This window comes from Protopterus annectens, chromosome 10.part0 (assembly GCF_019279795.1).
Source record: "Protopterus annectens isolate FY-2018-M chromosome 10.part0, PAN1.0, whole genome shotgun sequence".
In the NCBI taxonomy this organism is placed as follows: Eukaryota; Metazoa; Chordata; order Ceratodontiformes; family Protopteridae; genus Protopterus; species Protopterus annectens.
The window spans coordinates 1,235,601,581-1,235,613,920 of NC_056744.1; the positions used below are offsets into that span (position 1 = coordinate 1,235,601,581).

General features: G+C 37.4%; 1 protein-coding gene across 3 annotated transcripts in view; it reads left to right on the forward strand.

The window, feature by feature from the left end:
• The window catches only part of TNR (tenascin R), a 5,843,683-nt gene that overhangs the window by 2,398,956 nt on the left and 3,432,387 nt on the right, over positions 1-12,340 (forward strand). The gene's annotated exons all lie outside the window — the stretch shown is intronic.

Here is a 12,340-nt window from a genome sequence, read left to right on the forward strand (position 1 = left end):
ACGAGGTAAACCAAGCATACAACCGTATTAAGGTGTTTGTTAACGACTTGGTCATGGGGAATAGGACTGATCTAAATTTGGTAAATTACTTAACTATGGTTTCCCCTAAAACCCCTGTGATTTTCTGGATTCTGAAAATCCACAAATGCTTGATGGACCCTCCCATGCGTCCAATCATGGATGGAAGGGATTCAATGACATACCCATTGGCAAAATTTGTGGACAGTTTGTTGAAAAAATACGTATCAAGGGAACCTTTTATTTGCAAGGACTCCTGGTCTTTTTTGGAAACAATAAACAACCAGGTCTTTCACCCTGATTTTAACTTTGCCACAATTGACGTCAAAGATTTGTACACCGTCATCCCACGTGATGTAGGTATTGAATGGCTCAAGTTACTATTAGTAAAAAGAGGGGCACCTGCGTCTGAAATTGGCCTGATAACAGAACTGTTGGATATAATTTTGTCCAATAATTTCTTTTTGTTCAACGGCAAGTTTTATTTACAGGACAGTGGTGTGGCAATGGGGTCCCCAGTAGGGGGTAGTTTTGCTCAGTAATTCCCTTTTGGGAGGACCAGTTTGTGCATAACACCATAAATAGATTTAAGGGTGAGATTCATTACTATACCAGATTTTTGGACAATATTTTTTTGATCTTTAAGGGAGAAGAAAGTACATTTAAGGAATTTATGATATACTGCAACAACACGACGGATTTTCTGGTATTCATCCATGTACTTCATACTGAAAGAATAGCTTTTCTTGATGTAGAATTAAGGAAGCATAATGCCAACAAACAGTATTTAGCCAAAATACATCGGAAGGACACTTATTGTAACTCCTTCCTCCATTACAGTATTGCCCACCCCCAACATCAAAAAAGGTCCGTAGTAAAGAGACACCTGGTCAGGGCTGCAAGAATGTGTACTACTGCCACTGACTTTGAGGAGGAGTGTAGATTGTTATTGCAAATGTTCACAAACAGAGGATACCCTGTAGACATGTTGAGCAACCTATTTAAGGAAGTTCAAAATAAAAGGACAAATGGCCATTTCAAAGCCATTTTAGACAACAGCAATCAGGGGATGAGTATTGATGATAGGGTACCTGTTGGAGGTGAAAGTAACCTAAGGGTTGATTATAGGTACGCCTTCATTACTACGTTTAGTTCAGATGGTGAAAACTTTAGACAGATTTTGCAAAAGAATTGGAATATTTTCCAAATAGACAAAGAATTTATTAAATTTGGATCTGCACCAAATGTAGTTTACAGGAGGGGGATTAATTTGAAAAACCTCTTGGAACGGCCACCCCCAAAGATGATGCGTATTCCAGGTATGTACAAATGCAAAGCCTGCTCTTATTGCAGGTTTATGCAAACAGGTAACCAATTTAACATCCTGGATGAAAAATTCACTTGTAAGGGAAGATTTAATTGCAATTCCATTATGGTTGTTTACCTCGCTTCCTGCCAGTCTTGTACGGGTTTTTACATCTGGAAGACTGAGCGTAAACTAAGGGAAAGAGTGTACGAGCTTATTTACCACATTAGGAAAGCCAAAACAGACAACGCTCTCGCAAAACATGTGGTAGAAAACCCTGGTCATTCCTTCACATTCAGGGAGATTGACCAAATTGAATTTGGCATCAGGGGTGGTCCATTAGGCTTAAAACTTGAGGAGAAGGAGCTGATTTGGCAGCTTAGAACTAGGGCCTATATGACATTAGGGTTGAACGACGTATGCTCTTTGGCATGTGTCTTGAAACTGAGGAGTTTAAAATGTTAACACAAGGCTAATACTCAGGTGAATAGACATATAATTTGGGCACTCTTTGTGTTTGTTATATACACACAAATTCCCCCCCTTATACACAAGTACATGCATTTATGACATTCAACTGAAATTTATTCAGGTTGATTAGTGACATGTAACAATTTTTATGTACGAAATACCAAATATTGTTTTTTAGATGTTTTAGCTGGCTTTTTCATGTATATTTATGTATTATTTGTATATGTACATATGAATTTGATTATTAAGTCAATAGGAAAGTGTATATACATTTTTTACACTATTGTTTATACAATTTTTAGGTACATGTGTTATAGAAATGAGAATTGTATCAGGTGACATGGTGTCATGTGAGGTGACTGAACATGTGACTATGAATCTGATTTTAAATATGGTACCATTCTTTTAACTAGTGTCTGATGAAGTTGAGTGTAAGAATACTTGACGAAGGTGCTAACCATAAAAGTTTAAGAATTACTGTTGCCTGCCTATTTTTTGTTGCTTTTTAGTAGTTTGTTTGAAGTTTGACTCTACATCCTTCCTTATCTATATTTCATAAGAAATGTGTGCCTTTCCCATAAGAAGTATCCCTTTCCTCACATTCCTAGTCCCATTTTTACCTTTGCTTTGTCCCTGAGTATATTCCACTGCCTGTTCTTTCCCTTTCTCATTTTCTTGTACTGCCATGTCATCCCTATTTCAATCAACAAAAGTGTACATAAACATTTCTGGAAGCTGCTTTAATGTGGCTTTCAGACATTCACATAGTGCCACAAGGTAGAGCATGTGCACACATCTGAGCATGTGCGTTTTACTTGCTCACTACTGGTCTTCATGATATTCCTAGTTGCTGTCACTGCTGCCATTCTCATCAGTTGCTGATTGAGCAATGAGGTCTTTGCTGATTGATAATTCCCTTTTGTCCACACCGTGCCTCTTTGTATCTCCATTGTAACCTTCGCACAATCATGGAAGGCATGTTGCTGAATAACAGGTTTTGTGTATACATGTTGAAGGTTGTCCCACAGACCTTTATCAGTTAGTGATTTTAAATAAAATGTCTACAAAACTTTTGTTAAAAAGCTTGCCAATAGTACTCAGTAAATTACCTGGTTTATTAGACTTGCATGGATAATAATCCTAATTGTTAACAAGGTAAGCCCACTGGAAAAACAGTCCCTTTTCAGGGGTAAACTAAAAAGGTAAGCCCACTGGAAAAACAGTCCCTTTTTAGGGGTAAAATGGGAGCAATGTCTGGTTAGGTGACTTGCTCAAACTCATACAGTAGGTAAATGAGCAATCATGGAATCAAACCCTGTACCATGGGAACTATAGGTCAAACCCTTAATCCCTGCACCAGCTACCAGCTCTAGGTTACCCTTGTCTTTATTTATATTGGCATCACTGCAGGCCTTTACTCTTTTGGTCAGATTTGAAAAAGAACGATGACTTTCCAGGGGATCCTCCATATAAATGCTCCTTATTTGCTATTCCATTAACTTCTAGGTATATGTCATTTTATGCTGAGGTTATGCCAATCAGAAGCATATCTTGCATTGCCTCCAATACAGTCTGCCTTGACTTTGTATGATTCCTGTAGTCTTCATATCTCTCTCAGCTGAGCTTTTTTGGTATAATAGTTTCACTTATAGTCCCAAATTCTCTCAACATATTTGGGAGAAAATCATTGTTCTTTCCCTGAAGAATGTATGTATATATTTTCTTGTCCTTCCTTCCTAGTCTGCTTTTTTATGTCTCCACAAAGGATTTTGTACCCTAAGAGAAGTTCTGAACTCTTATGTATTTCAGTCATTTTGCATTTTTTATTCTTCTCAGTCATTCAGAAATTCAACAAGTGTAAACTTTCATCCATCAGTATGCATTTTCTGTTAGCTCCTTTGTAAATATGATATATGTTTAATTTACAGCACTAGGTCATGCTGGCTCCTAAGAAGCTCTGTTTGTATTCATGTGGTATTTCATGCTCCTTCAGCTAAAACTGATATTTCTTTGTGAAAGGATATTCTACTTAACTCTGTTTTGACAAGTGTTCATTTGTCTGCTGGTAACTTCAGTGTAAATCCTTATCACTCTGTGGTAATAGTTTGCAGGGGCCTGAGTTCTGTACACTATGCATTTAGTATATTTTATTAAGGATATAGTGCCAAAATAAGAACATGGAGTCACAGTCAGAGAGAGAGAGAGACAATTAGTTGGCCGACCTTGTACCCCAAAGGGTTTGTGATTGTCACTTAGGAACAGAAGTACTCAGTATGAAATTGTTAATCCCTATTGGGCCATTTTTCAACCTCTCCATATTCCAAGCCAAAAAAGAATAAAATAAAATAAGAGATGCACTAGATATAAAATAGAGGTCAATGTGGTTTTGCTTTTACACAGAAGTGTTAAAAAAAGAAATTGGGGAACTATATGGTTTCTGTAGCTGTCTACATAGAGGATTTTGGTATCTGTATAGTTACTGAAACAGGGTTTAAGGATTCAAAATTTATATGGCTATTTCCAGGGGGAATATTCCTATTCAACTTATTTTTTAGTTATGATGCAATAGGTGGATGCGTCACAATATTTCTGGAAGAATATCTAAAATCCAGAAATCAAAAAGAACAAATTGGAACTAAAATGTGTTCATGCAATAATTGCAAGGAATGGTAGTGAATATAGGAATCTGGCACATACTGTCCATAGTACATGCAGGGGTTTTCTAAACTAAACTCCAACATGTAAAAATCAAAGAAAACACAATGCTTATGGGTCATGTTAAATACATAAACACTGTGTAGGTGAATTATTCAAAGTCAGATACTATCAAGTATATATTTACTGTAAGATTCAAAACAGTTTAGAACCAAGAGTTTGAAATCCATCTAGGGATGACAATTTCTTACCTATCAAATTGACAAATGTAAGCTCTTTCTTCCCCCTTACTCCTGTTCATACCCTCTGCAATTAAAACAGATTGTGATGCACTCATTCTTACCTGGGTTAAATCAAACTCCATCATAAATATATTTTATAATACTGTTAATTATATTTTTTTATGAAAACGGACATGGAAACTACCTGCAGTGACTCAAAAAGTCTTATCATAATACTCTCATAGTCAGTTACCTCTATAATACTATTAATGCCTGCATTCTTCAAAACATATCAGTAAGATACATGCATTCAAGGAGAAAAGCAGTAGTGGGATCACAACATCGGTAAGGTGGATAGCAGTTAGATTTCAAAAGTGACCTTAAGTGCTTATTGAATTACTATTTTCCCCACTGCAATTACATTCTGTGAGTTATGTTTCTGCAATGATCAACCAGTGGGTTCCATGCATATTTCATTTTTTCACTGCATTTCTTTGTTGTCCACCTGATCTTTGAAGAATCCGTTTTCTGTGTGAATCCCTCTCTAAACTATTTCATAGCATTTCTGCATGAATGCTGCTTTGCACTGTCTCTCACCTATTATGTCACATTCCATCACCCTTCACATGAAGTTCCTCTGATCTTAGGGTTACTTAACCTATTTACATCATTATACAATCACCCTTTACACTGTCTTCTAGACAGACTAGTGCATATATTAACACAAATCTTTGTTATTTTATTTTAGTGTAGTTTAGTTTTGTTTGCTGGGATAGTGTACTGCTGTCAATGTACCATTTGCAGACACAGCCTGGGTGAGCACATGATGATGTAAAGAAGAGAGTTATATACAGTGTAATACAGAGATACATATCTATAACAGCTTTGGAGATTTATACAAACTTTAAGCATGATAAATTGAAAGGTATTATGCAACCTTTACACATTTGCCTATGTCACAAATAATAAATCAATAAAGCTGTTTAAAAAATGTGAAAAAAGGTGTTATGGATGGATTTTCTAGTAGCTTTGTTAAATGTTATTGTTTTGGAAAATATATGTATGCATATTATATCTACATCGATATTTTATAGATATATATATATATATATATATATATATATATATATATATATATATATACATATATATATATATATATATATATATATATATATATATGTATATATATATATATATATATATATATATATATATATATATATATATATATATATATATATATATATATACACACACACACACACATATGCAGACTCTATATATATACATATATATATATATATATATATATATATATATATATATATATATATATATATATATATATATATATATATATATATATATATACAGTGAGAGAGAGAGACACACACACACACACACACACACACATACATACACACACACACGGACATATGAGTGAGTGTGTGTGTGTGTGTGTGTGTGTGTGTGTGTGTGTGTGTGTGTGTGTGTGTGTGTGTGTGTGTGTGTGTGTGTGTGTGTGTGTGTGTGTGTGTGTGTGTGTGTGTGTGTGTGTGTGTGTGTATGTGTGTGTGTGTGCATGTGTGTGTGTGTGCGTGTGTGTGTGTGCATGTGTGCGTGTGTGTGTGTGTGTGTATATGTGTGCAGCATGGTGAAATCATTTAATGTAGCCCTGTCATGCCTTGATATCATTGTGCACATTAGTGTTCTCAGCCTCTATAATACACTAGTGCTGTGCCTCATTGCTGAACTCTGACATTGTCAGTAAGTTACCACTGACTTTCCGCTTTTTATTCAAGACAAGTACTTCAACTACAATCAGTGATGATTACTGTAGTTACACAGAAGATCATTATCTATGTCATGTAGTGACCATATCAAAATCCTGGCTATAGATATTAATTCATAATGAAATACTAATGCTAGGGTATGCACACTTTTGGAGTGGCCATGTTCATAAGCATGCATGTTTTTTTTTTTTTAGTTTTAAGAGATAATTTAAATTTAAAATGGCTGAGGACTCTCCCATTAGGATATCAGGTATTATTAGGTTTGAGGTAATATTACTTGACAGTGTAAATGTGGGATGGGAAACCATTCTGATCCCTATTCTAATTTGTTCATTCATGTTTCTGACATTGTACAATTACTTAAATTAGACACATGGCTTTATAAAACCACTAGCAACACTGTTAATTTGACTGTACCCTTCTTATTCTAATATTTATACCAGGACTGCAGGGATTGTGCTGTTGTAATTGCTTACCAATGACTATAGTTTGGAAGCGTGCACATGTCCAGAAAGTACACTAGGATATTATTTTTGGTGACTGAAACCAGTGCAGTTTAGTACTTACAGGGAAGTGAACTATTAGTCTGATAGGACCCTATCACCTCACTGTTCTCACCTGATGATGCTTTAGATCACTTAAACAACAACATAGCTGGCATTATCTGTCTATTGGTACAAACAAAAAACTGTCAGGTTAAACATCCACTCCAGTCCTTGTCATGCAAAAGCAGCTATGTTACAAACAGATGTTAAATAGAAATGCTAGCTTATAAAATAGTCTTTAATATCTTTTAACCAACATAATCAAATGTGAAAAAAATGTGAAGACTAGGAAACTGACAACAAAAAGCTTTATTTTTAAGAATGTCAGGGGGACATTGTATAAACTAAAGGTTTCTAGGCTGGTTTAAGACATTTATAATTATATGCAATGGAGTAAAACAATCACTTTCCATGACTGACCACAGGCATAATCATTAAATTCAAGAACTATTTTGAAAACGCTATCCTCCTCGCAATAAAAGTGCTAACTCTGCATGGCCTCTCATGAAACAGAATGAATTTCTTAGGATATTTAGTACACAGGAGGTTAGGAGGTCCCAAGGGTGAAAACTTTTATTCAGTCTCAAAGTGTACAGAGGACCAGGAAATAGGATAGCCCCAAAATTCTTAAAACTTGAATGTAGTCTGCTGTCACATAGGTTCGTAGGTGTTTATTAGGCTAACGACCACTAACCTAGCCATGCATCCCAAATCTCTGACGAGTTCTGATACCCTTGATAAGTGCAAGCATGGGCCTGGGACATGAACCATTTACAGCTTACCTGTTTGCATCAGAGACATAGGTGCCAAACCAGGGATGAATTTCCCGTTTCCCATCCAATTGTCCAAGTTGCACCTGAATTGGATTAGGGAGGAAGTCTGTTTCATATGGATGGGGAGCCTGTTCCATAGATGGGGTAGTCTCTGTGATATATACCTATCTCTCCAACAGGTCCTATTTATATCACAGGCAAGGTTTAAGTCTTTAGAATGGGTAATTCTGGTACTGTTTGTTTTGTGGATATGCAGGAGGGCTATCAGAGTGGGGTCTGACAATGCTCTGTATGCCAGGCATATATCTCCCCTCAAAAGCCTGTAGGAGACAGAATACAGGGATAGGGCCTAGAGGTGGTCTGCACAGGACATGTTACTTATGCCCTGTATTCTTTTAGTGAGGAACCACTGTGGACGTTCCAGTTGGATATGCCTGGATAGGTACATACCAAATGGGACATTGTACTCAATGATAGGTCTGATGAATGCTGAATACAGTGTAAAAATGACTTCCTTTGACTTAGATGCCATATCTTTGTTTATATGTTGGCAGACACGTGATGATCAAAGGCTAGATTACTATCTAAGTGTGTCCCCATGTTCCTGACTACTGAGTCAACTCTAAGGGGTGTGTTATCAATATGATAGTTACCAAGGATGGATGACTTCACAAAGGATACTATTATGCACTTCCTGGCATTTAGTTTTAGTCCATGACTGTGACACCAGTTGTTTATCTGTGTTAGCCTCTCTTGGAGAACATCTGTGCTAGTGTGCAATTCAATAACAGCTCCTAATCTGCAATCATTTGCAAATTTAGTCAGCCAGAGACCACAGACATTGGCCTTGACTTCTGAGAAGTAAATGCCAAAAATAAGCGGTCCAAGGGCTGATCCCTGAGGGACTCCACTTGTGACTGACCTCTTTGTAGAGATGGACTCCCCAATTCTAACTTCCTGGGTCCTGTCTGTGAGCCATTTGGCTATCCACTGACATATGGGTTTGTATCTAACCTCTTGAGTTTGTCAACAATGCCCAAGTGTGGGGTATTGTACCAAATGCCTTGGCCAGGTCAAGGTAGGCAGTGTGACCAATTTTGCCCTCATCCATTGCTTTGGTGACCTTCTCAAAGAAGTCCACCAGGTTGAGTAGGCATGATCTTCCCTTTACAAAACCAAACTTGGTTGGGTCCAGTGTCAGGAGGTTTATTATATCTCTGTTGATCATCTCCATGATAATTCTTCCCATGGCTTTACATATAAGACTAGTGAGACTTATGGGTCTGTAGTTTCCAGGGTCTGTAGATGGCCCACCTTTGTGCAGAGGGATGACTGTTACCTTTCTCCATTCATGAGGCATGAAGCCTGTTTGGAGGCTACAGTTAAATTGTAATTCCAGAGGCCCTGATAGGTCATGTTTAATGGGCTATTGTCTGTGCTCATTGATGCAGTGTTCTTGGTCTTAGAAAGATCATTAAGGGCCTATTTCCTAGTGATAGTAGGGGGAGTTATATTTGATGATATTTCCTGAGGGAAGGTTGAGGGGGAGAGGGGAGTAAAGATGGAGCTGAATTTGTCAGCCAGGAAGTTTGCTATATTTTCTGGCTCAGTACAGGTGGCTCCATTTACAATGAGCTCTGCACACAATTGTGTATTGCCTTTGAGGTTGCGGACATAGCTAAAAAATGTGATGTAGTTGTCCTTGGCCTGGGAGGCCAAACTTAGCTCAAATTTGGCCTTGATAGACTTTATTTGTCCTCTGAGCACAAAGGAGTGTTATGTTCCCCACAACTTGATATAGAAGCTATAATGATTCCACTCCATACAGGTGGAAATGCTGTAGCATTCAGTAACTGCACAATATTACGCCTTTTATTTATTTATTTACTGGCATTTGTTTACTGGGAAAGTCTACTGGGCCAAAATAGCCTATTCTCATTGGAGACCCAGGGAGAAAAACCTCCACAAGGCAGTTAGTATACAAATACATAGAAGTCAAAACAGTTAGTAAAATATAGGCAGTATTATACTGAAATGGACAATATTATACAAGACAGAAAAGTAAGTATCAACATACAATTACTACAGATATTTGAGTTTAAGGATACATACTTTTTAAGTAATCATACATTTGTTGAAGCCTTATTCAATTAAAGAATAAAATAGAGATGAAGGCTATCATATGTAAGTATTTACAAGATTTTGAAGGAGTATCAGCTAGTGCAATAGTGTAGGGAAGTGTGAAGTTGTTATATTACATGATAAAGAATCATATGGATACAAGTCATAGATAGATAGTTATGCTTGGGTACATAACATATTAGTGTTTAATATGTGTAAAAGGAGGATGTGAGAGGTAGGGATGTAAGTGAGGGTAAATATGACTGTAGGTGTGGATAGTCCGGTTATAGAAAGATGAAAATTGAGAGATCTGTGATGCCATAGAGTATAGAGATGTAGCTGCTGAGACTTTTTTGAAGATGGAGATGTTACTGGTTGTCCTGCCTGATCTCTGTAGGGAGACAGTTCCATAATTTGGCATCTGTGAAGGAATACAGCATGTCGGCAGCTGGGAGGTTAGGTTTCTCTACTTGCAAAAGAGTTTGTTTTTCAGATCTGAGAGGCTTGTTAGGGTGGTAGTGGGATAAAATAGATGAAAGGGCTGGACAGCCTGAGGGTTTGTAAATGATTTTATGTGCTGTGATTAGTTGGAGGTAGGTTAGATAATGTGGGAGTTTGAGCCAGTTAAGTGATTGTACGAAGATGCAATGATGGGAAGAGTGTTTTGCGTTGGTAAAAAAAACTTGGCAACCTTGTTATAGCAAGACTCAAGCTTGTTTTTTAGGGAGGACTGGATAGTCGTGAGGAGAGGAGCACCATACAGGAGAGAAGGTAAGAGAAAGGTTAAGGAAAGAGTATGTTTTGTAGAGCAGTTACAAAAGTGTTTGTGTCTACATAGGCTGTCAAGTTTTTGGTGTGTTTTTTTGATATTATTGTGGATATGAAGGTTAAATGTCAGGTTTACATCTAGAATAACTCCTAATAATTTTGTGTGGGAGACAATTTCTATAGTGGTGTTGTGACTGAATGATGAAATTGGTTTTGTTAACAGAAAGGCTTTTCTTGGGGTAAATAGTAGCAGTTTGGTTTTGTTGGGGTTTAGGGCTAGATGATTGTTGGCCATCCACATTTCAGTAGTAGGGAAGGTGTACTGGGTTATATGCAGAAGTCCTGTAGTTGATTTAGCAGAGCAGATAATAGTTGAATCCTCTGCATATTGGACAATAGATCCATTTTTAATAGTGGTGTGGAAGTCATTTATAAAGATATTAAAAGAAGGGGTCCTAAGATTGAGCCCTGGGGAACACCAGTGGAAGACTCAAGGAATGGAGAGAAAGACTTAAGCCATCTAGTTGATTGTTGCCTGTTTGATAGATAGTTGGTGAACTAGTTTAGTGTTGGGGGGGGTCCCTAGATTATAGAGTTTGCTGATGAGTAGAGGGTGGGAGATTGCATCAAAAGCTTTTGAGAGGTCATGAAAGAGTGAAGACACAGATGTACCAGCATTTCTGGCTTGATTCCATGTGTCCATAAAGGAAGTGAGGAAATGAGAACGGTAGTAGTGCTATGACCTGGCATAAACCCATGTTGAGTTGAGGAGAGGGGTTGGTTTAGTAGTAGGTAGTTTAGTAGTTGATAATGGATGCATTTTTCTAGGATTTTGGAGAGGGGAAGAGAATATCAATGGGTTGAAAGTTAAAGATATTTGTATTGTTGCCACCTTTATGGAGAGGAAGAAAATATGCTGTTTTCCAGATGGTAGTAACATCCCTCTTGGAGGGATCTATTTAGAAGTATACTTATGGCATAGGCAATGGATCCAGTTGACATTTGGAGGTATTCTGGAGGTAAGCTGTCAGGGGCACAGGAGCCAGGTTTGAGTTTTAGAGGAAGTTTAGTTAAAATAGTGATGGGTATGGGGAAAAAAGAAATGGTGGGTAGGGGGATCTATATTACCATGTCGACAGGGCTGTTCATACCTAAATACCTAATTTTAAGTAGAGGAAAAAATTGCTGGGCCATTGCCGGGAATTTGTCATTTCCTCCACTGTAGTGTGATTTCAGAGTTGGTATATTTAAGTTGAGAGGTACAGCCTCCCACTTCATAGTATCTGTCAGTTTGTTTTCTTTTTTGTTGTCCCAGTGATTTTTTTCCCCCTGGAAAGAAAATCACATTTGTGGCCGTTCGACATTTGGGTATTTCGATGTATATGTGTCGATGTAAGGGTGTTCAATGAACAGCCCTGTCAACATGGTAATATAGACCCAGATAGGGAGAGGGTTGAAGTATCTTGTGAGGAGGGGTGATGTGAGGGAGGGTTAGTGTTAGATGTAGTCTGGAGGAAAGGTAGTGGTAAGTTTGGTTATTATATCAATGAAATGAGAGTTAAAGATTGTGGCTATTTCATTGACAGTTTTCTCTGGGAATGGGCAGGGGTTGTTATTGGTACCAGGGTTGATTATAGATGAGATTGATTTCCAGAATTTCTTTGGA